Below are 25,586 nucleotides of genomic sequence, written 5' to 3'. Positions count from 1 at the left end.
GCACATAACAACAACAACACAACATTCCTCCTTACTGCTTTTCTAATTCACTATGTAATGCTTGTCCTGTTACATTTTTAATTGTCATACATATAATGTCTAATCATTCATTCCTTTCAGAGTGTCCTTCACTTCACCTATTCCAGTGCAGTTTTCATTATTTATCCATTCTTTTCCTGCTTTCCTCATGCTCCTGTAACCATCCTATTGTTGTAACAGCAGTCATATGCAATATTTTTTTTCCTTTTGTGACTGAGATATTTCATTCAACATTATGTCTTCCATATTTATCCATGTTGTGTAGTGAGTGTTTTACATGTTCATTGTTTTTTAATGCTGTACATTATTCCATTGTGTGATGTATCACAGTTTCTTTATTAATTCATTTGTTGATGGGCTCTTGGATTGCTTCCATCTCTTTGCTATTTTGAATAATACTGAAGTAAACATGGGTGTTTGTGTTACAGCTGTGATTTCTCTGGGTTATATTCCCATTAGTGGGATAGATGAAACAAAAATGTCTAATGCATGCTGAAAAATCCCTCTTTTCCTGTCTGTCATTCTCTTATTATGGTCATGAATAGTGAGGGGAACAAGTGATCTTAAAGGCTAACAAGATATGAATTTCCACCTTAGTTATTCCACTAACTAGTTCTCTAAAGTAGGTAAGTTACTTGATCAGAATTTTGACTTTAATATCTATAAATTCAGTATGAAAATTTATTAGCAATTTATAAGAATTTCATGTGTTGGACTTCTAACTATAAGTCAGATGTGTGAATTCATCAGTTTAGTCTTTCTGAGAAAGATAGAGAGATTTCTCCTATAAAGAATTTACAGCATCAGAAACCTGGCATAGGGAGAATTGTCCAGAGTTGACCCAACACTAATGAACTTGAGTGTGTCTGATAAGTTTTATTTCTTGTGTAGTACTTAGGAATGCTTTTCCCTTCCATTTCAATTTTCTTTTCAGTTTTAAACAAGTAGAATAAAGACTTTCTAAAACTACTGGGTCTAGTTTAAACAAGAATTATCCTTAAGTTAGGTAAATATTAAATTTACAAGGACAGGCATCAACTCACCTTCAGATCTTCCCTACCACTTTTGTTTTCTCATCTTTTGATAATTGGAAAATTGAAGTATTTGTCTTCAAAGGCAGGACGTGTGTTCATCTGAAGCACTTTGCATACTGTCTTAATTGGATTATATAGATTTTTCTAAATAAACATGAAGTTATCAAACACATCCTTCTCATTGAATGAAAAGCCAACTGAGTCAGAATATAATTTTTTTGTAACTTGACACACCTTCAAGAAGATCAAATACCAAACCACCTGTCAGCTGCAAGTCTCTAAATAAAGTCCTGCCTTTGAGGTGAGATCACTTTTGTAAAGTAATGACTTTTGCTTGAGTCAAAACTTCTCACAGACTGATGAAGGAATTAATGACAATGACCTGACATCTGCTCAGTTTTGCATGTGTGTACATACACTGAGTAATACATATTTTTAATGTTATTCAGAATAACATTCAACATTGAATGTTAATGGAATGGTAAATTGAATGTTAATATTTCAGGTGACCTATTTGGGTATTGATAAAATTAATCCCCCATACAATGCTTCTCTCTTTCATCACACAGGTCACGTTAACTTTTTCTTCTTCTATCATTAAATTTTGGTGGTTCCCCCCCATCCTCTTTCTTTCAACAAATACTTAATCAACATGGCTATAATCTTGGTCTATGTCAGAATTTCTGCCATAGCATTTTGTAGTAGATTACAATGATTCCCTCCTTCTGTTCACTTTTGATTCTCTTCAGTCTGTTCTATGAAAAAATCCCTGGTGGCAAACTAGATTTAACATTGGGCTGCTAACCTAATAATCTGTACCCCACATCTATCAGCTGTATTGGGAGAAAGACATAGACTGATTCTGTAAAGATTTAAAACCTTATAAACTCTATAGAACCATTCTACTGTGTCCTGGAGGGGTGTGATAACTCAAAATTGACTTGAAGCTGGTGAGTTCAAAGTATTCTTCAATTTCAAAATAATGTTTTCAAAAGTAAACCAGTTCAAGATAAACAGATTACATGCTTCCTGACCCAAAACAGGGAATCCCTCTTTTAGAGACCCTTATGTACGATACAGCAAAACTCTTAGAGCGGATGAGCAGATATGGCACCAGAGGCTGAGCTCTTGTTTTGAAAAACACAAATGAGGAACCATTGTAAGCAGACTCTAATGATTGGAACACAAATTGTGAGAAGCAAGAAAGTAGAAAATTGTTAATAAAGAAATGGAACACAGTGCTACAGAAATAATGGGCATTGGTGAAATGAGATGGATATACATGGGATATTTTGACAATCATATTATCTACTACACTGGAGATGAAATGGTGAAGAAAAATGGAATCACATTCATAGTTTCAAAGGCCATTTCCAGATATATCTTGAAATACAATGTTGTGAGATCCTGGATAATATCCATATGTATACAAGGAATTACGGTGAATAATACTGCCATTGAGCACCAACACCCAGAGTCAAAGAGGAGGTAATAGATGATTTCTACCAACTTTTGCAGACAGAAACTGGTAGAACATGCAACCAAGATGCAATAATAATAGTGAATGACTGGAATACAAAATTTGGGAACAGGGGTGAAGGATCAGTGGTCAGAAACCGTGGATGTGGTAACAGAAATGAGGCTGGAGATAGATTGATATAATTTTGTACAATCAATGGTTTATTCACTGTAAATATTGTTTTAAAGAAACATAAATGGTGACTGTACATATGGATTTCACCTGATGGTACACATAGAAATCATCAGATTGACTACATTTGTGGAAAGAATTATTGGAGAAGCTCAGTATCAGCTGTTAAAACTTGCCCTGGTGCTGATTGTGCCACAGATCATCATCTAGTCATATACAACTTAAAACTAAAGCTAAAGAAATTGAGATAAAATCCACAAAATAAAAATTCAACCTTGAATCTATTCTACCTGATTTTGAAAATAACCTTAGAAACAGGTTTGAAGATTTTAACACTAATGAGTGTAGACCAGATGAGCTTTAAGTGGATATCAAGAATATTATTCATGCTACAATAAGATAAAAGTAAATAACCCAATTGAAAAATGGGCGTAGGATATGGACAGACACTTCACCAAATAATACATTCAGATGGCAAACAAACACATGAAGAAATGTTCAAAATCCCTAGCTCTAAGAGAGATGCAAATCAAAAATAACTATGAGATATTATCTCACCCCAGTAAGAATAGCAAAATTTAACAGAACAGCAAACATCAAATGCTGGCAATATTGCGGAGAAACTGGAACCCTTATTCACTGTTGGTGGGAGTGTAAAATGGTGCAACCACTATGGAAGGCAGTATGCCACTTTCTAAAAAAGTTGCAAATAGAAACATCATTTGACCTAGCAATTCCATTACTGGGAATATACCCTAAAGAAACCATAATTGCCACCCAAGCAGATAAATGCACATCCATGTTTATTGTGGCTTTGTTCACAATAGCAATGAGTTGCAAACAACCCAAGTGCCCATCAACAAATGAATGGATAGAGAAGAAGCTGTGGTATATTCACACAATGGAATACTATGCTGCATTGAAAAACAAGGAACTCATGAATTATATACAAAATGTGTGACCCTGGAGGACGTTATGCTAAGTGAAATATCGTCACAGAAGGACGAATACTGTACAATGTCACTGTTGTAAAGTGGGACTGACATTAGGGTGGTGAGAAACTAAGAACAGAAGAGATACATTATGTATATTGTTTTGAAACAGATGAAGGATAGAACTTTTCAAAAGGAATATATGATTAGGTATTGTCATGACAGGATTCCCAAGTGAAGACTGCATAGTGGAGTTGCTTGGGGAGAGGTATTGTATAACAATGAAAGAATTTTTCTTTTACTTTTCAAAGAGAAAAGCGAACCTGGGGGGTGGGGACAGTGGTTGGGCAGGGAGAAAAGTGCAACAACGAATTAATGGAAATCTGAAGTCTCTGTAAATTTTCATTAAAATTAATAATAATAAAAAAGAAAAAAAACATTGAAATAGTACACAGAGTTGTTATTCAAAAAGAATTGACTGACATAGAAGAATTTCATGAAACAGCATGTAATCAAGAGGCAATGGTGATGAAAGAGGAAGTTCAAGCTGATCTTAAAAGAGTTAGCAAAGAACAAGGCCCCAAAACTTAATGGCACGTTAATTGACATATCTCAACAGACAGATGTTTCCCTGGACATGATTACCAAGTTATGCCAAAAAATATGAAGGATAACCCCTTGGTCAGCTGACTGGAAGAGATTCATATTTGTTCCCATTCCAAAAAAGGGTAACCTGACAGAGTGTGGAAATGATTGAACAATATGAATAACAACACTTATTTTTATTTAAAAATTACTGGAACAGAACTTAGACAGAAAACTACCAGAAATACAGGCTAGGTTTAGATGAGGCTGTGGCACCAGAGACAATATTGCCAATGTCAGATGGCTCTTGGCTGAAATAAAAAGAGTACCAGAAAATATATCTATCTGTGTTTCATTGACTATGCAAAGGCATTTGACTTTGTGGAGAACAAGTTGTGGCTGACATTGAGAAGAACAGGCATGCCAGAGCACTTGATTGTGCTCATGCAGAACCTTCACCTGGGCCAGTGGGCTGTCGTGCAAACGGAGCAGGGGAACTCTGTATGGTTTAAAATTAAGAAGAGAGTGAGTTGGGGCTGTATTCTCTCTCCATACCTATTTAATCTGTACACTGAGACAATTATACAAGAAGATGGACTCTATGTAGATGAGTGTGGCATCAAGATTCAAAGGAGGCTCATCAATAACCTGTGCTATGCGGATGACACAACTTTGCTTGGTAAAAGTGAGGAGGACTTGAAGCACTTATTGCAGAAGATTAAGGAATGCTGCCTTCAGTGTGGATTGCAACTCAATATCAAGAAAACAAAGATTCTTACCACTGGATCAATAGTCAGTATCATGATGGATGGAGAGGAGATTAAAACTGTCAACTGCTTCCTCTTGCTTGGATTCACCAGCAGTCAGGAATAAGAAGACAAAATTGCACTGTGAAAATCTGCAGGCAGGGACCTCTCCAAATTATCGAGGAGTAATGATGTCAGTTTGAGCACTAAGGTACATCTGATTCAGGCCATAGTTTTTTTGATTATTTGCTATACATCTGAGAGCTGGACAACAAATAAGGATGACAGGAAAAGAATTGATGTCTTTGAGCTGTGGTGTTGGAGAAGTACACTGGACGTCCCATGGTCTTCCAAGAGAATAAAGAGATATGTGTTGGAGAGGGTGCAGCTAGAGTGCTCCTTGGAGGCAGGAGAGATGGGGCTTCACCTCACCTACTCAGATATGATGTTGGGAAGGGTGGATTGTTGGTGAAGGAGAAGAAGCTCTTCAACTAGGCAGATTGACAGGGTGATTGCTGCAATAGGCTTTTGTGTGTCAGAAAGTGTGAGGATGGCACACGATGGAGCAGGATTCAGATCTTTTGTTCATATTGTCACTATGAGTCATACTTGATGGAACCTAAAAACAAAAACATTTGAATTTGGATATATTTCAAGCTTCTTAATGAATCACTACTCAATGAAATTGTCAATATCAATAATCTCCCATAGTTTCAGTATTCAGGAGATTCTCAATTTCTTGGAGTTTCAATAATAACAAAAATAGGCCTAATCTATAAATAGCTACAAGAGTAATCAGTGTTCTTACTGAATCAGGACAGATGTATCTTAACATCTACATATGTCACTTTTAACAAACAAACAAACCAACCAACCCAAAACAGCTACATATCTCTCAGTAAATTTTTATGTGCTGAAACCTACTTAGAAAGAGTAGAGTAGAAAGGTATATGTGTGCTGCTAAAAGTGCTCAGGGTTGTGACTGTTTGGTAGTTCATCATCAGGCTTGTCGTCTGAACCATCTCTGAATGAACTGGAACCATTAACCTTCCTTTGCTTCTAACTAGTATTGAGATATTCACTATCTGCTTTGTTTAAGTGATCCATATTTGAAATAGTCTATGAATGTTCTTATTAAATCTTCTTTTATGAAAAGGAACTCCTTTGAAATAGTATTGGCTAAGAAGAGTCATATAAGAATATAATTAAACAGTGAAATTGAATTGTATCTAGTAAAATGTCATGAGAACTTAATGAAAACACACTGAACCAATCATATCTCTTCATTTATCTCAGAATTTCCTGCTTTGCTACTTCCTTAGTTGCCCAAGTTCTCAATTTTTCTTTCTAGCCTGTTTCTTCTATTCTTTAATCTCTCTAACATACCTTGCCCTCAAATATGCCAGTAAGAAGAGACCTTAATCTGTGTGCAGAAAACAAAGCTAAAAGGGACAGGCTAGAAGGAAAGTGAATTGAAGTGTTAATCCAAGGCCAGGGAGACTGAGAAAAACCTAAGATTGCTAACACACTGGTTAAGAGACAGAATGAGTTGCAAATAAGGTTCTGAATGAATTCCAGAAGTTCTGAATGTATTCTATGTATGTACAACCTGGTATATAATACTTGAATCAGAAACACTTTAGTCCTCAAATTGGCATCATTGTTGTTGTCGTTAAGTGCAGTCGAGTCACAGGTGACTCATAGTGACCCTATGAAGGAGTGTCCTTAAAGCTTGAGTGCATTTCATCCTCTCTCCAAATTCATGGGATCCGGAGGCAAGCTATTATGAAAGTGGATGCCACTCCTCCTTCCACGCTTGTTTAAATCGGGGAGCTCCACCCGGCTCTCTGTCTGCATTGGGTAGCCAACCATTAACGCATTTGACACATCCATGTGACAGTATTCAGCCTCACAGCAACCACAAATGACCGCAGTACAGCAACTTGTACACCAGGGCTTTCACAACCTAGAGCAATTCTTCAATAATTTGGAAAGGTCCGTAACTGAAGATTTTACCAATACAATGCTTAAAAGACCAAGCTAAGCTAAGCTATGCATTCTTATTTTTCTAAATTGACATGATTTTTTTAGATATATTTAATAGTCTTTGTGAAATCTCTGGGTCTTAACTTCTAAATCACTGTTAGTAGAAATAGATGACATATCCTTTAACATTTATAAATGTATGGGATTCTTCTGTGATATAAGAAGATATTGCTTATTTAACCTAGAAACCAGAAAGATTTAACTTGAATGAGTAAATATGTCTTAGCATTTTTTTCAGTGTAAAGGCTCTATATGACTGAGCTGAATGCCTTCCTTGGAATTGGAGTTCTTCTTGAGGGGATGCATTCACACAAGATCTGCATTAATCCTCTAGAAACACATTGTCTGTCACTTCTTACTGCTTGCTGCTTAATTAAAAGGGATGTCAGACATTTTTGAAAAGGCTCTGGTAAATTGTCAAATTCAACAAAAGACAGAATTTTTTCTTTTTTATAAAAAGCACCTTATGTAAATTCGGTCCTCCCCCCTAGCCCAATTTCCTTCCTGCTTCTAACCACTGTCACCATCATTTTAGGTGACTTTTGTCTGGCACGTAAAAATGAAATGTGATTCTCTTATTCACTCCTTGGCAACACTCCCTGAAATTTTCTGTTAAGTATTTTCAATTATATGCCAATCCCTATAGGGTCTTAGCAAGAGGTTTCAAAAATATCTTATCCAGTGCATTATTCTTTGCAGTTTGAATGCTATTCATGTTGCAATAAGTATAGATAGTATAGATAGATTAAATAATGCTTAAAATTTTGGTACCTTTTAAGAAATAAATGTATAAATGATTAAACACATATTCTAAGAATTTTATTATTTTAAAAGATCATTCCAAACCTTTGCATTTTGAAGACTACAGGTTTTAACTAAGATAAAAGCAACTTAATTTGAAAAAAAAGTTAAACATTATTAGTTATGATAAGAGGAGTCTTGATATTATTTGGTTGTATAAATATAGCTTCTTAGAAAATAAGCTATTCACTGTAATTTAAGTTATAGTTAGGAAAACGAGACAAAAAAAGTAAAAAAATCACATTTATCACTGATTCACCCACTGCTATTGAGTTGATTCCAACTCATGGTGGCTCTACTTTGGATTTCTGAGTCTGTAAATTTTATTGGAAGTATACTGCCTAACTTACCCTTGGGAAAGAACTGATGGATTTTAAGCACTGGAGTTGCAGTACATAACAACAAAGGTCACCAGGATTTATTTTAAATAAAGCATATCAATTATTTCAAAGAAACAGCACTACATTACAAAAGACAATTCCTAGATTTTTCTGATGGCTTGGTGGTAAGGAGTCAGTCACTTTGTTAACCCAAAAGCCAGTTATATATTGGGTTGGTAATGCAAAGACTGTTGTTACGTACCTTCTATAACTAGCACTTCAGGTCCTCCTCAGTTTCAGCAAGGAGGGTTGTGTCATCTGCATAATGTGGGTTGCTGATGACTCTTCTCCAATCCTGATGCCACATTCCTCCTCATAGAGCCCAGCCTCTTGGATGAACTATTTTGTATAGGTTGAAAAGGTATGGAGATAGGACATATACATTGTTCAAATCTACCAGGATTTCCATGGGGCGGGGTGGGGGGGCGAAAAATGCGAGGTCTCCTCTCAGTACAGTGACATACAACTTTAGAAATATGATGGATGGTCGCTTAGTTGGGTTGGACTAATGACAGTGAGTTGCTTTTGATGTTTTTATCAGAATCTGGGATAGATAGAAGAGATTCTCCCACAGTGCCTCAGCAAGAGCCAATATTGCCAACACCCTAAACCCAATCTCAAGAACTGTGAGACAGTGCATTTCTGCACCCATGGGCCACCCAAAGTGTTAGTTACTTAGGACTACTCTAAGAAACCATTATGCTCTTTTTAGAAAGTTAAAGGAGAAGGTCAGTATAGTCCATTCTAGTTAGTTTTGACATTTTTAATTTGTTGTCATGTTTTAACAAAGATATATAACACATTTAGAGATTTAAAGCCTAAGGCTTCAGAAAGTACAACAAGTGGAAGTGGAAGTAAAAAGTTGCTAATAGAAATACAAGTATCAATTATGATAAATAGTATAAATAAATCAGAAAAGGGAAGATTTTATAAATCATATTTTTGTTTTAATTCTTTCTGAATAGTTATAATCTTTTTTTTAATAGTTATAATCTTAACACACAACTTTGGGATAGAAAAGAAACACACATGTAAGTGATAAGTAGTTTTTAGAGTGTTAAAGTTAAGAACAACAAACTCTAAATGTAATTTGAAAAAACATAAACACATAAAATAGCCATTGTCAAATTAGAATTTCTGTTTATTTAAGTAGGTTAGGAATATGATTTCTGAGAACATACTCTATTTGATTAATTTTTTAAAATGTAAAACTCTGTCATTTGCCATCAGGATAAATGCTGTAATAAGTAATTGTTTTCTGAGTAGCAGCTTTTCAAAAGTGTCATTTCATTCCTTTTTTATATGTTTCATAAATTTGAATATTCCCCAAAGACAGTAGTAAGTCTTCAGCTTGAATAAGATGATTATAGGATGACAGAATTTTTCTTGTGAGCCTTTTTAAAGAGTCATTATATATACTTTGTCTACTTGCAGTTGAATGTCAGCTGTATTAAGGTAAGAAAGTACTATGTAAAATAAAACAGAATAAAATAATTACAGCAATTGACCAGTTAGAAACTATTCATGTATTAAAGTTGTTAAAATTTCTTTTTACATCTTAAAGTTGGTGTTTTAAGATAGATGATTATTTTAAAAATATTTTTAAAAAGATTAAAGATTATACCCATTGACTTTTTAGTTATCCCACATTTTTATTGATTTTCAGGTTATTAAAAAATCATAGACTATAACCTTCAGTATACAGATTACATGTTAACACCAAGAAAATAAAACTGGACATATAGACAACATTATCAGTGGAAAAATATTGAAGCTATCAATGACTTAATTTTCTTGGATTCAAAATAAAAATTCTTGGTAGCAAGAGACAAGATATCAAAAGTTTTATTTGCATTAGACAAATCAGCTGCCAAGGATCTCAGAAAGTGCTAAACAGTAAGAATGTCAGTATAAAGTTTAAGTGTACTGGGACCAAGTCATGGCTTTCTCAAAGAAGAAATTCAGATGGAAAAAAAAGCAGAAAAATCCCCAGGTATCAGAGAGATGCAAATGAAAACAGCAAGATATCATCTCATCCCAGCAACAATAGCAAAGTTCACAGGACAGCAAACAACAAATGTTGGTGATGTTGTAGAGATACTGGAGCTCTTACTCATTGCTGGTGGAGATGTAAAATGGTAAAAGCACTATGGAAAGCAGTTTGACACTTTTTCAAAAAGTTATAGATAGAAACAACATTTGACCCTTCTATATTACTACTTGTAATATGGCCTAAAGAAACTAGAGCTGTGATGCAGACAGATATATGCACACCTGTGTTTATCGCAGCATGGTTAACGTGAGGAAAAAGAAGGAAGCAGCCAAGTACCTGTCAACAAATAAAAGGGTAGAAAATGTGGTACATCCATGCAATGGAAAATTATGCAGCCCTGAAAAACAATAAGTTTGTAAAACACTATACAAAATGCATGAATCTGGAAGATCTTATACTAATGATGTACCTCAGACACAAAAGGATAAATACTGCATAGGATAACTTTTAAAAATATAATGGGCATGGAGGAAGGGAGAGCAGGGAAAGAATGGATATATAATGAACACTATACTGAAGTGACAGAAAAGAGGGACTATTAAAGAGAATTGATGATTGGACATTGTATGTATGGCAATCAATAATATGGAACAAGATATTTATTACAAAGTGAATTAGGGAAGAGATAGGGAGGAAAATATGTGTCAATAAATGAATATACCTCTTTATTTCTGTAAACTTTCATTAAAATTAAAAAGAAAATTAGATAAGTAATGAATAAAGAAGACTAAAGATAAATTGATGCTTTTAAATTGTGGTGTTGGAGAACTCATTATGATTGAGATGCATTTGACTCACCCTGACTAGCCCTCTCCCCTAATTGGTAGAGGCAATAGGTTAAATGGTAAGAGATTGCCCATCTTTCTCTAGTGGAGTATCTAGTGCATTCAAACTGTCTGCCTAAGGTGGCAGTGCAACTCCTTATCCACTTGGCCATCAGAACTCCTTTGAATATGTCATTTGCTACAAAAAAAAACAACAACCCAGACAAACCAAAAAATAAAAGCAAGCAATAAACACACATGTACATGCATGCACACAGACATAAAACAAAATAACCCAAACCCTCTAAAATCTAAATCTATCTTGGAAAATACGCAACCAGAGTGTTACTTAGATTCAAGCATGGTGAAACTGTCTCACATACTTTGTATATATTTTCAGGAGATGGAAGTCCTTGGTGGGGAGGGGAATGGTATATGCTTGGAAAGTGGAAGTTCAACAAAAGAGAGGGAGATTCTCAAGTAAATGGATTAACACAAAGACTGAAAAAATGGGCTTGAATTTGGTGGTGATAGCAGATGAGGTGAGAGGTGATAGCAGGATAGAGTAAGGTTTTGATTTCTAGTTTCTAGGATCTCTACAGAGCCAAGGTGGCCTAGAGTTTTGAAGGCACCAGTTCAAAGCTACCAGCTGCTCAGCAGAAGGATGGGCATTCTCCCTCCGTGCGATTAACTATCTCTGAAAACTTACTAGAGGGTCAGCTATGTGTCAGTTCTGACTCTACAGTACACAACAACGAGGATCTCTATGAGTCAAGGTCTGCTCTATGACAACTAATAACAACGATATCACCAATGTCATATGGATCTTGGCAGAAAGGAAAGAGTACCAGAAGAATGTCTATTACTGTTTCATTGACTATGTAAAGGCATTTGCCTCTGTGGATCACAAAAAATTGTGGCTAACCTTGAGAAGAATAGGAATCCCAGAACACTTGACTGTGTTCATGTGAAACCTATATTCAGACCAGGAAGCAATCCTCAGAACAGAGAAAGGAAACACTGCATGGTTCAAAATCAGGAAAAGAGTGCACCAGGGATGTGTCTTGTTTCCATATCTTTTCAATCTATATGCAGAATAGATCATTTGAGAGGCTTTGCTTTATAAGGAAGAATGTGACATCAGGATTGGAGGTAGACTCATCAACAGCCAACATTATGGAGATGACACAACCTTGCTTGCTGAAAATTAGGAGGACCTGAAGTGCTCACTGATGAAGTTCAAGAACTATAATCTTCAATATGGATTGAAGCTAAACATCAAGAAAACAAAGATTCTAATCACTAGGCCAATTGGCAGCACCTTGATAGATAAAGAATAGATTGAGGGTTTTAACAATTACAGCTGCTAATATCTACAATCAACACTCTTGTCACCAGCAGTCAGGATATCAAAAGACAAATTGTACTAGGAAATCTGTTGTCAAAGACCTTTCCAGGGTACTCAGTAGCAATAATGCCAGTTTAGAGACCCATGACATGCTTTTTGCAATTATTTGCTATGCATCAGAGAACTGGACTAAGGATGACAGCAAAAAAATTGATGCCTTTGAGTTGTGGTGCTAGAAAAGAATCTTGAACAGACTGTGGACTACCAGGAAAACAAATAGGCCTATCTTGGAGAGGGTGAAACCAAATTTCTCCTTGGACAGTAGGATTTTGAAGCTCTGTCTCACATACTTTGGGCACATGGCCAGGGAGGACCAGTCCTTAGAAAGGATATAATGCTTGGAAGGATGGAAGGATAGAACAGGAGAGGAAGACCACTGATGAGATAGGTTGATACAGTAACTGGGGCAATAGAAGTAGGTGTGTCAGAATCAGTGAAACTGGCTCAGAATACAGTAGGCTTCAGAGCTCTTGGACTTATGGTTACTATGAGTTGAAGGTGACTCGATGACACATATCAACAACGACATTATAATATTTATTTTATTTCCTCTGTAAGTCCCAATAATCAGGTTATAATCTCCACCACTCAATCCCCAATCACATTATAATCAACACAAATCTAAAGCAGCCCTTCAAGGTGCTGAGTAGGCAGGGGTTACACAAATGATATGCACTTAGTGCCCTAATTGTTAATCTACAAAAACATCGTGCAGCTTTGAACAGTAAAACTGAATCATGTGCAACAAAGAAGGAATGAAAAACCTAACGTTCCTGTAAACGTTCATTAAAAATCACAATTAAAATAAAAAATTTAAAAAGTAAAAGGAAGGTGGAATTTAATCTGAGAGTCCTAAATGATGAAAAGGAAGAGATTGCTGAGCAGGTGAGCAAATATAAAGGTAGAAATGAGATTGATATATTTAGAAACTAGCTTTAAATAAAGTAGTATTATAAAGGTCCACAAGAAGTCAGAGGGAAGTTAACATTAACCTGGTTGTTCATGAAATGTGTCTAAGTGGTTTTTTACTTTTTAAATTGTAAATTAACATAAAACAATACCATATAATGTAACTGAAAATAATGTAATAATTGGGATATTTCCAGCATACTTTAACTAACTACTACAATAAAACTAGAAAAAGAAAACTTTTCTTTAGCACTAGCAGCAGTCAAGAAATCAAAATGCATGTTGACCTGTGAAAAATCCAACATCAAGGATCTTTTTAAAGTGCTAAAGAACAACAGTGTCAGTTAAAGACTAAGGTGCAAGGGACCCAAGCCATGGTCTTTACAGTTGATTCCCATGCATCTGTAAGTTGGACAATGAATATGATAAAAGAGCTATTGATGTCTTTGAATTGTTATGTTGGCTATGAGCATTGACTATTAACAAAACCTGCCAAAATAACAAGCAAGTCTGTCTTGGATGATGTTATCAGGGTGCTTCTTAGAGGCAATGTATCTCCCATATTTTGAGCATGTTGCCAGGAGAAGCTAGTCCTTGTAAAAAAAGACATGATACTGGGAAAGGTAGAGGTGAGAAAAAAGATCAACAATGAATTAATTGAAATAGTGACTACAAAAATAAACTTGAATAGGCAGAGAGTTAGGAGGTGTCATAAGATAAGACAAGGTTCATACATGTTAATCATAGGGTCACTATGAGTTTTAGTGCCCTCAAAGGCACATAGCAACATCAACCTGATAGATACTGATCAACTGGGTGAGTTATGAAATGTAACAGCAAGCACCAAATCCATATAGAGAATATACAGAATATATTGCAAAAATTCTGTTATAGAGATATTAACAATTTTCTGACTTTTAATATAAGGGAATTAAGTTCTCCTACCTAGAAATATTGAGGATTCAGTTATTTGGGAGAAACTTCTCATTCTTGCAGATATTTTTCTCTACTAAAAAGAAATAATATCAGCTGTAGAACTATTGAATTTTGCACAATGACTTATTCATTGCAAACACATTCTTTTAAGAGACATAAATGCAAGTTATACACATGAATCTCACATGATGGTATGCATTGGAATCAGATTGATTACATCTGCAGAAAGAACCACTGGAGAAGTTCGATATCAGCTGTGAAAACTAGGCCAAGAGCTGATTGTGGAACAGATCACCAACTATTCATATACAAGTTCAAGCTGAAGCAGAGGAAAAAAATTAAACCAAATTCACAAGGACCAAAATGTGCCTTTAAGTCTACCCCAACTGAATTTTAGAACCATCTCAGGAACAGGTTTGAGGCCTTGAACACTAATGAGTGAAGACCAGATGAGTTGTGGGAGGATATCAAGGGTAGCATCCAAGAAGAGTGCAAACATTCATTACAAAGAGAGAGGAGGAATAAAAGACCAAAATGGATGTCAGGAAAAACTCTGAATATTACACCGGAGTGCAGAGAAGCCAAAGCGGAAGGAAGAATTCAAGATACTAAAGAGCTAAACAGGTTTGAAAAGGCAGCGCGGAATGACAAAGTAAAATATTACAATGAAATGTGTAAGGAGTTGGAGTCAGAAAATCAAAAGGGCCGAACTCGCTCAGCATTTCTTAAGCTCAAGGAACTGAAGAAAAAATTCAAACGTAGAGTTGCTATAATCAAGGATGCTTTAGGCAGAATATTAAATGATTCAGGAAGTATTAAAAGAAGATGAAAAGAATATATGGAGTCACTGTATAGAAAGGAATTGGCAGACACAGAAGCATTTAATGAAATAACATACAAGAAAGAGCCTATAGTGATGAAGGAAGAAATTCAAGCTGCCTTGAAGGAGATAGCAAAAACTAAGGCCCCAGGAATAGGTACACCAATTGACATATTTCAGCTAACAGATGCCGCCCTGGATGTGCTCATCAAGTTGCCAAGAAATCTGGAGAACAACCACTTGGCCAACTGACTGGAAGAGGTCTATATTTGTTCCCATCCCAAAGAAGGGCAACCCAACTGAGTGTGGAAACTACAGAACAATATCATTGATTTCACATGCAAGCAAGATTCTACTGAAGATTATCCAAAAAGACTGGAACAGAACATCAGCAGAGAACTGCCAGAAGTCCAGGCTGGACTTAGAAGGGGTCGTGGTATTAGGGATATCGTAGCTAATGTCAGATCGATCTTAGCTGAAAGCAGGGAGTACCAGAGGAATATCTATCTGTTTCATTGATTATACAAAGGCGTTTGACTGTGTGGATCATAACAAACTGTGGCTGACTCTGAGAAAAATGGGAATCCCAGAACTTGATCGTTCTAATGTGAAACCTATACTTGGACCAAGAGGCAGTCGTCAGAACAGAGCAGGGCAATACTGAATGGTTCAAAATTGGGAAGGCATATGCCAGGGATGTGTCCTGTCTCCATACCTTTTCAACCTGTATGCAGAGCAGATTATCCAAGAGGCTGGGCTTTATGAGGAGAAATGCAGCATCAGGCTTGGTGGAAGATCTATCAACAATCTGTATTAGGCAGATGACACAACCTGCTTGCTGAAATTGAGGAGGACCTGAAGCGCTTGCTGCAGAGGGTAAAGGACTGCAGCCTTCATTATGGATTGAGGCTCAATATCAAGAAGACAAAGATTCTCACCACTGGACTAATTGGCAGCATCAGGATGGATGGTGAAGAGATTGAGGTTTGTTCACAGCTTTAGTTTGCTTGGCTCCACAGTCAACAATCTTGATACCAGTAGTCAGGAAATTAAAAGACGTATTACAATGGGAAAGCCTGCTGTTAGGGACATCTCAAAAGAACTGAAGAGCAATCGTGTCTCTTTGGAGACTAAGGTGTGTCTGATATAGGCATGGTCTTTGCAATCACTTGTTATGCATCAGAGAGTTGAACAATGACCAGGGAGGATAGAAGGACAATTGATGACTTTGACCTATGGTGCTGGAAACAAACAAATTTATCCTGGGGAGGGTTAAACTGGGCTGCTCCTTGGAGGAAAGGATTCTGAGGCTTAGTCTGACATACTTTGGTTGTAATGAGATACCTGTCCTTGGAGAGGGACATCATGCTTGGGAGGGTGGAGGGCAGGCGCAGGAGGGGAAGGTCTTCTATAAGGTGGATTGATTCATTGACTGGGGTAATCAGAATGGGTGTGTTGGAGACAGTGAAATTGGCATAGAACAGAGCAGAGTTTAGGGCCGTTGTACATAGGGTCACTATGAGTTACAAGTGACTCAACGGCGCATAACAACAACAACAATAACAACATTAGTTTGTTCACTTTTTTCTTCCAGTTCCTTCTCTTGAATTGAAGAGACTTATAATGATGTCATAATTTTTCAACTATTTGTAAAATACCACACATTTTTACACAAATTTTGAATAAGAATTTTTAAGACTTCAAGAGTTGAACAGAAATTTTTGAAATTGAATACAGAATTATGTATGTATTTGGTGGTATGTGTATCTGTATCTATAAGTAGGATATGGGTATAAGGTAGTCCCTGACTAGTTGTTCTTGTTATTAGGAACTGTCGAATTGGCTGTGACTTATTAGAACCCTATGAATAACAGATCACAATTTTGCCTTCTTCCGCATCAGTCTTCACAATCCTGCCATACTCAAGACCATTGTTGCAGGAACTGTATCAGGTAAGCCCATTGAAGGTCTTCCTCTCTTTCTCTGACCATCTGTCTTTCCTAGAATTATGTATTTTCCAAGGGCAGGTTCCTTCTAACAATATGTCCAAAGTATTTGAAACACGGTTTCATTATCTTTGCTTCTAAGGATCACCGTGGTCTGACTTTCTCCAAGACAGATTTAGATAGCTTTTTTTGCATTCTATGAGATATTCTATTCACTTTGCCAACACTACAATTAAAAGACATTGATTTGCCTTTATTTTTCATTGTCTATATTCAGATGTATAGTAGGATTGAACCAGATTCACCTTAATCTTTAGGATGACATCCTTATCCTTTTAGCATTTTAAAGAAGTCCTTGACAATATATTTCCCAATTCAACACATCTTTTGAATTCTTGAGCAGATACTATGATTTTGATTGTGAAAGAAAGTAAAATGAAACCGTTGGAAACGTCAGTATTTTCTCCTTTTTTCATAATGTTGCCTATAAACCTGGAGATGAATATTTTTGTTTTATTGATGTGGAATTGTAACCTATATTGAAGGCTGTAATCTTCTTTACCAAGTGCTTCAATTCATCTTTGCTTTCTTCAAAGTTGTGTCATTTTTATAATATAGCCTGTTGCTGATTCTTCCTTCAATATGATGCCACATTTTCCCTCACATTGCCTAGCCTCTTGAATGATTTGCTCAGTATACAGATCAAATATTGTTGTTGTTATTGTTATGTGCTTAGAAAACAAATGATTGTAACCCTTTGGGTAACAGATTTTATTTTTGTTATATCTAGAACCATCCTTATGATCTCTGACATGCTTGAGTCCATAATTACAGTCACTGTGTTAATTTATCTTGCTAAGGGTCTTTCTCTTTCTTTTCATTTTTTCCCAAGGACTGCTCTTTCTTGATAACATACCCAAGTTATGTGAGACAAAGTTCCACATACTTCACAGATTGAAAAGGTATGGTGAGAGAATACAACTGAAGGACACAACTATGACACACACCTTTGCTGTTTTGAAAACAGGCAGCATTCCCTTGTTCTGTTAGAATATCACAGGAACATATTCAACATCATTGCTTTATGTCAACTTCCATTGACAGATCTAATTGAATCTAAGTCTCCATGTAGTAAGCAAGATGTCTACCATTAAATCATCAGTATCTGCTAATAATGACTATGTAAGTATTATTTCTTATTTTGTTAAAATTTCTGGATAAAAGTTCATTCAATCTTCTCTCCTCCTTCCTTAATCTGAAAACAAAAAAATGCTGGGAGCAATTTGTCTGAGAAAAAACACTTGATCAATAGCACACTTCAAGAAAGATGAGTTTCTAAAGTGGCAATAGCTTGGCATATTTTAGTAATTAAAATATCTATCTGTGCTTGTTATTTTCTCTCTGAGGACATATTCATTATTCTGACCTTGTTTCAGAACCACTACATTTAGTATTTTACCTTCCTTTATTTTAATTCTTTCACTGTCACATTCTGTTCCAGTTAAAATAGTAATAAATACTTCACTTTGAAACCTATTTCCAATTTCAAATTTTCTATCATAAAAGAGAAAAAGGAATTTGAATAGAATTTTTGAAAGAGTATCTAGTTAAGACCAGCATATGATTCTTGGTGTTGTCTTCCTAACTTAAGTATCAGAAATTTTAATCCACCAACAGCTAGATGGGGAAAAACAGGAAGTCTCCTCCCACCACAATAGAAGTGGATTTGAAGTCCCCCCTACCTTCTTTCCTTTTTCCTCATCCTCTTCCTCTCTCTCTCTTTCTGTTTCAAGCCTGGTCCTTTTTGGTTTGCATTTGTTTGTTTGTTTGTTTGTTTGTTTTTAATTCCTTCCTTTGATAGCACAGTTAATTACTCATTTGCAAATGCACTGAAAGTTGATGTCCACATTGGCCATATTGGAAGAAAGGTGTAGATATCTGTTTGTGGGTGGGTTGTTTGTTTGGATTTTTTCTCTTTTTAATTTCAATCAAGATTTTTTTTACTTTAAGTTTATAAAGAACTTTGATTTCAATTCGTTCATTGTTGCACATTTTCCTCCCTGTCCCCTCTCCCACCCCCAGTTCACATTTTTTTCAGAAAAAAAATTCTTTCATCGTTATACAGTCCCTGGCATGGACCAATTTGCTATGCAGCTCTTCTCCTGGACTCTTGTTGCACCAATAATACCTAATAATATATTCCTTTATACCGTTCTCTCCCTTGTCTGCTTCAATACCATGTACATTATTTACCCTCTCTTTTATTAATTTCCTCCCCAGTGACCCTGCCAGTCATGTTTTATAACAGTGACATTATAAAGTACTTGTCTTTTTGTGACTTAGATATTTCACTCAGCATAATGCCCTCCATTGTCACCCATTTTGTATAATATTTCATGAGTTCTTTGTTTTTCAGTTCTGCTTAATACTCCATTCTGTGAATATACCGTAGCTTCTCTATCCATTACTTTGTTGATGGACATTTGGATTGTTTCCAACTCTGTTATTATGAACAAAGTAGCAATAAACATGGATGAGCATATATCTACATAGATGGAAGTTATGGTTTCATTAGGGTATATTCTCACTAGTGGAATTGCTGAGTCAAATGGTATTCTATTTCAAAATCTTTGAAGAAGTGCTATACTGCCTTCCATAGTGGTTGCACCATTTTAACCTCCCACTAACAGTGATTAAGTGTTAAATTTTCTCCACAACCTTGCCAGCATTTGTTGCTTGTTGCTCTGTTAAATTTTGCTATTGTAACTGGGGTGAGATAATATCTCATAGTTGTTTTGATTTGCATCTCCCTTTGACCTAGGAATTTTGAATGTTTCTTTATGCTTTTGTTCACCATATGAATGTCTTCTTTGGTGAAGTGTCTGTTCATATCCTGTGCCCATTTTGTAACTAGGTTATTTATTTTATCTTGTTGTGTTGCTCTAGTAGTCTATAAACTCTAGATAGAAGTCCTTTGTCAGACATGCCATTACTAAATATTCTTTCCCAGTCTGTGGCTTCCCTTCTTACCCTGTTGGAGGAGTTTTTGGATGTGCATAAAGATTTGATTTTTAGATGGTCCCATTCATCTATTTTTTCTTCTCCTTGTTGTAGATTTTCCAGGATGCTTGGAAGACTGTTTATGTTGTGGATTAGGACTTCTACAGTTCTTCCAAGCTTTTCTTTAATGAAGTTTATAGTCCTTGGTTTTATTCCTAGGTCTTTGATGCACTTTGAGTTGGTTTTTGTGTATAGTATGAGGTGTGGGTCTGGTTTGAGTTTTCTGCAAATGGTTTCCCCATTTAAATGATTTCATCTCCTTGTCAAAAATCAGTTGACCATAGTTAGAAGTGCTGATTTCTGGATTCTCAATTGTATTCCATTGATCTATGTGTCTGTCCTTGTACCTGTATCATGCTGTCTTGACCACCACAGTAGTATAGTGGGATTTTTAAATCAGGAGTGAGATGCCTCCTACCTTGTTTCTCTTTTTAACAAGTGCTTTGCTTATTTGGGGACTCTTTCCATTCCAAATGAAATTGGAGATTGCATTTTCTATCTCATTGAAGAATGGTATTGATATTTGTATTGAGATTGCACTGAACATGTAATTGGCCTTTAGTAGGATTGTCATTTTCACATCATTGACCCTTCTATGAGCAAGATATATTCTTCCATTTCTCCAGGTCTCTTTTTGTTTCTTGTAGTAATGTTTTGTAATTTTCTTGGAATAGAGCCTTTGTGTTTCCAGTTAAATTTACTCCCAAGTATTTGATTTTATGGTTAGCTATTGTTATGGGTATTGTTTTTCTTAGCTCCAATTCTATATTCTCTTTGTCACTGTAAAGAAATCCAATTGAATTTGTATGTTGATCTTGTATCCTGCCACTTGGCTGAACTGGTCAACTATGTCCACTAGTTTTTTTGCTGAGTCTTTAGGGTTTTCTAAGTATACTATCATATCATGTGTATATAGAGATAATTTTATTTCCTCTTTGCCAATTTGGATACTTCTTATTTCCTTCTCTTGCCTTATTGCTATTGCTAAGACTTCTAAGACAATATTGAATAGGAGAGGTGATAGAGGACATTCTTGCCTAGTTCAGGTTCTCAAAGAGAATGCCTTTAAACTCTCTACATTGAGAACAATGTTGGTTCCCGGGCTTGGATATATACTTTTTACTACGCTGAGAAAATTTCCTTCTGTCCCTATTTTGTTTAGTGTTTTAATCAGGAAAGTGTGTTGGATTCTGTGAAAGGCCTTTTATACATTAATTGACAGGATCATGTAATTCTTGGTTTTTGTTGTTTTGTTTTTTGTTTTGTGTTTGTTTTTTTTAATGAGATGAATTATACTTACTGGTTTTCTTATGTTAAACCATCCTTACACACCTGTTATGAATCACACTTGGTCATGGTGAATTTTTTTTTTAAATATCATTGGATTCTATTGACCAGGATTTTATTCCGGATTTTTGGATCTATATTCATGAGATATATTGGCCTATAGTTTTATATTTCTGTGGTGTCTTTACCTTGCTTTTGTATCAGGATATGTTTGCTTCATAGAATGAGTCTGGGAGAATTCCATCTTCTTATATTTTCTGAAGAAGTTGGTGTAGACTTGCTGACAGTTTTCCTCTGAATGTTTGATAAAATAATTCACTTATAAAAACATCTGGTTCAGGGCTTGCTTTTTTTTAAGTTGTTTTATTACCTCTTCAATTTCTTCTTTTTTATTGGTCTGTTCAAGTGTTCTATTCAGTTGTGTTAATTTAGGTTGTGATTTTCTAGGTATTTTTCCATTTCCTCTAGGTTTTCATATTTGTTTGAGTATAGTTTTTCATATTATTCTAATGTAAACCTTTTTAATTTTAGTTGGTTCCATTGTGACACTGCCTATTTCATATCTTACTTGGATTATTTATCTCTTTACCTTTTTTTTCCTCCCTTTTGTTAACTTTGCTAGTGATTTGTCAATTTTATTGATCTTTTAAAGGAATTAACTCCTGATTTTATTGATGGTTTCAATTGTTTTTCTGCTTTCTATTTCATGTCTTTCTCCCCTAATTTTTATAATTTAAGGTTTTTTTGGAGGATGTTGGGTTTTTTTGCTGATCTTTTTCAATTTGTTGGAGACATTGTGTTAGAAAGTCAGTGGTCACTTTTTTCCTGTCTTTTAATATGTTTGCTTATTGTTATAAATTGACCTCTAATTACTGCTTTGGGTGTTGTTTCCCAGAGGTTTTGGTAAATAGTAATTTGTTTCAAGAAACTTTTTAATTTCATTTTTCCCCTTTTAGTACCTACTCATGTTCAAGCAAGGTATTGTTCAGTCTCCAAATGTATGTTTTTTTTCTTCTTTATCCTTTTGTTATTAATTTCTAATTTTGTAGCACTGTGATCTGAAAAGATACTTTGTATTATTTCTATGCTTTTGAATTTATTGATGTTTTCCTTGTGTTCTAAAATGTGACCTATTCTGGAGAACATTCCATGCACATCGGAAAAGAAGGTGTACTGCTCTTTTACCGGGTGCATTAGCCTATAAATATCTATGAATTTGAGTTGGTTAATTTTGTGTTTTAATTCTTTAGCATCTTTGTTGAGTTGCTTTCTGGAAGTTCTGTCTTTTCTTAAGAGTGGTGTAATGAACGCTCCAATGACTATAGTATTATTTTCTATTTCCTTTTACAGTTTTGTTAAAGTTCGTATTACATATTTTGCAGGTCTTTCATTTGGTGCATAGATATTTATTATTGTTATGTCTTCTTGTTATATTGACCCCTTAATCATTTTATAGTGACCTTCCTTGTCCTTTATGATGGTTTTGCATTAAAATACATTTTATTTGAAATTAGTATCATCACTCTTGCTTATATTCTGGTTGTCATTTGTTTGGTATCTTTTCACCACACTTTTATTTTTAGTCTTTCTTTATCTTCCTTTTTAAGGTGTGTCTCTTGTTGATAGCATATTGATGGGGGGTTTTTTGGTGGTTTTTTTTTTAAATCCAATCTGCTACTTTTTTTCTCTCCAATGGTGCAGTTAAACAATTTACTTTCAGTGTGATTATTGAGAGGCATTGTTTCATTGCTATCATTTTGTTGAGCTCTTTTTGGTGATGTTGCTTGTTACTGAAAGGAAAATTTTTTTAAAAAATAATGTCCCCAAACCCAAGTATTGTAAGAACCCATACCTTTGATCTGTATTGTAAAAACCTATACCTTTGATCTGTATTGTAAGAACCTATACCTTTGATCTTGTGTGAATGTTTGTGTTCCAGGAACTAGCTGACCACAAACCAAAAAAAACAATTACTGGCAAAAACCATATTTTAACTAACGTCAGCAGCAGGCAACTGACCTAAAATTGAACTTCTCCTTTTCCAAAGAGCCAATAAGCTATTTCTACGCCAAAAAACCCCTAGACCTAGTATAAATTCCCTTGCTTTTTGGGGCTCTGGGTCAACTTCCCTGTCTCCTGTGTGAGATATAAGTCCTCCCGAAGCTTCGTCAATAAAAGCCTCTTGTGATTACAGCAAGTGGATCTGGTGTGAGTTGCTCGGGGTCGTGCCCGGTCTGGGTAAAGCCCTAGTTTGGGGTCTTTCATTTGGGGGCTCTTTCATCTGGGATCGAGCAGCCACCCCCACAACCCGCCAGCCAGCCACTTGGAGGTAAGAGGATCCTCTAGAATTTCTTTGTTTCTTTGTCTGTGCGGCGCCGCCAAACCTGTGTGTTTGTAAGTCTGTTTTATTTTCAGCTTACTTTCAGTTTGTGACTGTGGTGAAAGCAGACGTGCTTGGAAAAAACCACGAGTCACAACGCAAGAGGGAGATGTCCCTTTAGGTGGAATATGGATCCAGAGGCTTTAATACTCTGGTCCATCTGAGGGACTTAGAGTGTCCCGCCGGAGAGGAGGGGCCCGGAGGGCTCTCCCGTCTGAAGCAGCTTTCAATTGGTTGTCGTGAAGAGAGCTTTTCTTGTGTGTCTTGTATTTCTTGTGAGTGTCTGCTGTGTTCTGTGGGCCACAAATATGGGACAGAATCTAATGACACCCCTTTCCCTGACTTTAGGACATTTTTCTGAAGTAAGAACCAGGGCTAATAATCTCTCTGTTAATGTTAAAAGAGGACCTTGGCAAACCTTCTGTAACTCTGAGTGGCCCGCTCTGGGAGTCGGTTGGCCACCAGAGGGAGCATTTGATTTAACAATCATTTTGGCGGTTAAAGATCTTGTTTTCCAGGAAGGACCAAACGCACATCCTGACCAACAGCCATACATCATCGTGTGGCAGGATTTAGTGCAGAATCCACCACCATGGGTAAAATCTTGGATTTTGAAGAACCATACCACCCCTCCTTGCGCATTTGCCCTAAAAACCTGAACTTCTGAGTCCAGAGTTCCTCTGCCCCAGAAGCTGCACCATCGGCACAACCCAAAATTTATCCTGAGATTGAAAATCCACCTGAGTGGCCTGAAATGCGCCACAATCCTCCCTCATATCAGGGCCAGGTGATCCCGGTCCTCCCATCCCTGCGAGTGCCCCCCAGGGACCAGCACGGGGGACTCACAGTAGGATGGGTCTAGAGAGCCCAGATTCCACTGTGGCTCTCCCCTTATGAGCCTACGGAGGGCCCCCAGAGCCAGGACAACTCCAACCCCTCCAGTACTGGCCATTTTCCTCTGCTGACCTCTATAACTGGAAGACTAACCATCCTTCCTTTTCAGATAACCCCACAGGGCTTATTGGACTAATTGAGTCCCTCATGTTCTCTCACCAACCTACCTGGGATGATTGCCAGTAACTTCTCCAGGTCCTCTTCACTACTGAGGAGCAAGAGAGAATTCAGACTGAAGCCAGGAAAAATGTCTGAGATGCTGCAGGACAATCAGTCCAGACTCCTGCTGCCATGGATGCGGGATTTCCTCTCGTTCGCCCCAACTGGGATTATAACACTGCTGAAGGTAGGGAGCAGCTATCCGCTTACCGCCGGGCTCTCGTAGCGGATCTCAGAGGGGCTGTGCGACACCCCACTAATTTGGCTAAGGTAAGAGAAGTCCTTCAAGGACCTACCGAACCCCCCTCTGTGTTCCTAGAAAGACTAATGGATGTCTATAGGAGATACACTCCCTTTGACCCCGCGTCAGAGGGACAGAAAGCAGCAGTAGTTATGGCCTTCATTGGGCAGTCTGCTCCAGACATCAGGAAAAAATTACAGCACATAGAGTGGTTACAAGATTTTACACTGAGGGATGTAGTGAAAGAAGCTGAGAAAGTGTTCCACAAGAGGGAGACAGAGGAAGAGAAGGCAGAGATAGAAAAGAAAGAAAGAGAGGAATGTAAGGACCAGCGATACCACCATCAAGAGAGGAATTTGACAAAAATCTTGGCCACAGTAGTGAGTGAAAAAGAAAGAGATAGAGCAGGGTCTAGACACACAGGGCACCTGGGCACTAAGGGATCAAAGCAATATGAAAAGAAACTGCAGTTGGACAAAGACCAGTGTGCATACTGCAAAGACAAGGGACACTGG

Source organism: Elephantulus edwardii, unplaced genomic scaffold (genome assembly GCF_000299155.1).
Source record: "Elephantulus edwardii isolate Elephantulus edwardi_28Jun2011 unplaced genomic scaffold, EleEdw1.0 scaffold00070, whole genome shotgun sequence".
NCBI classification, from domain to species: domain Eukaryota; kingdom Metazoa; phylum Chordata; class Mammalia; order Macroscelidea; family Macroscelididae; genus Elephantulus; species Elephantulus edwardii.
Note: the sequence above shows the minus strand (reverse complement) of the source record.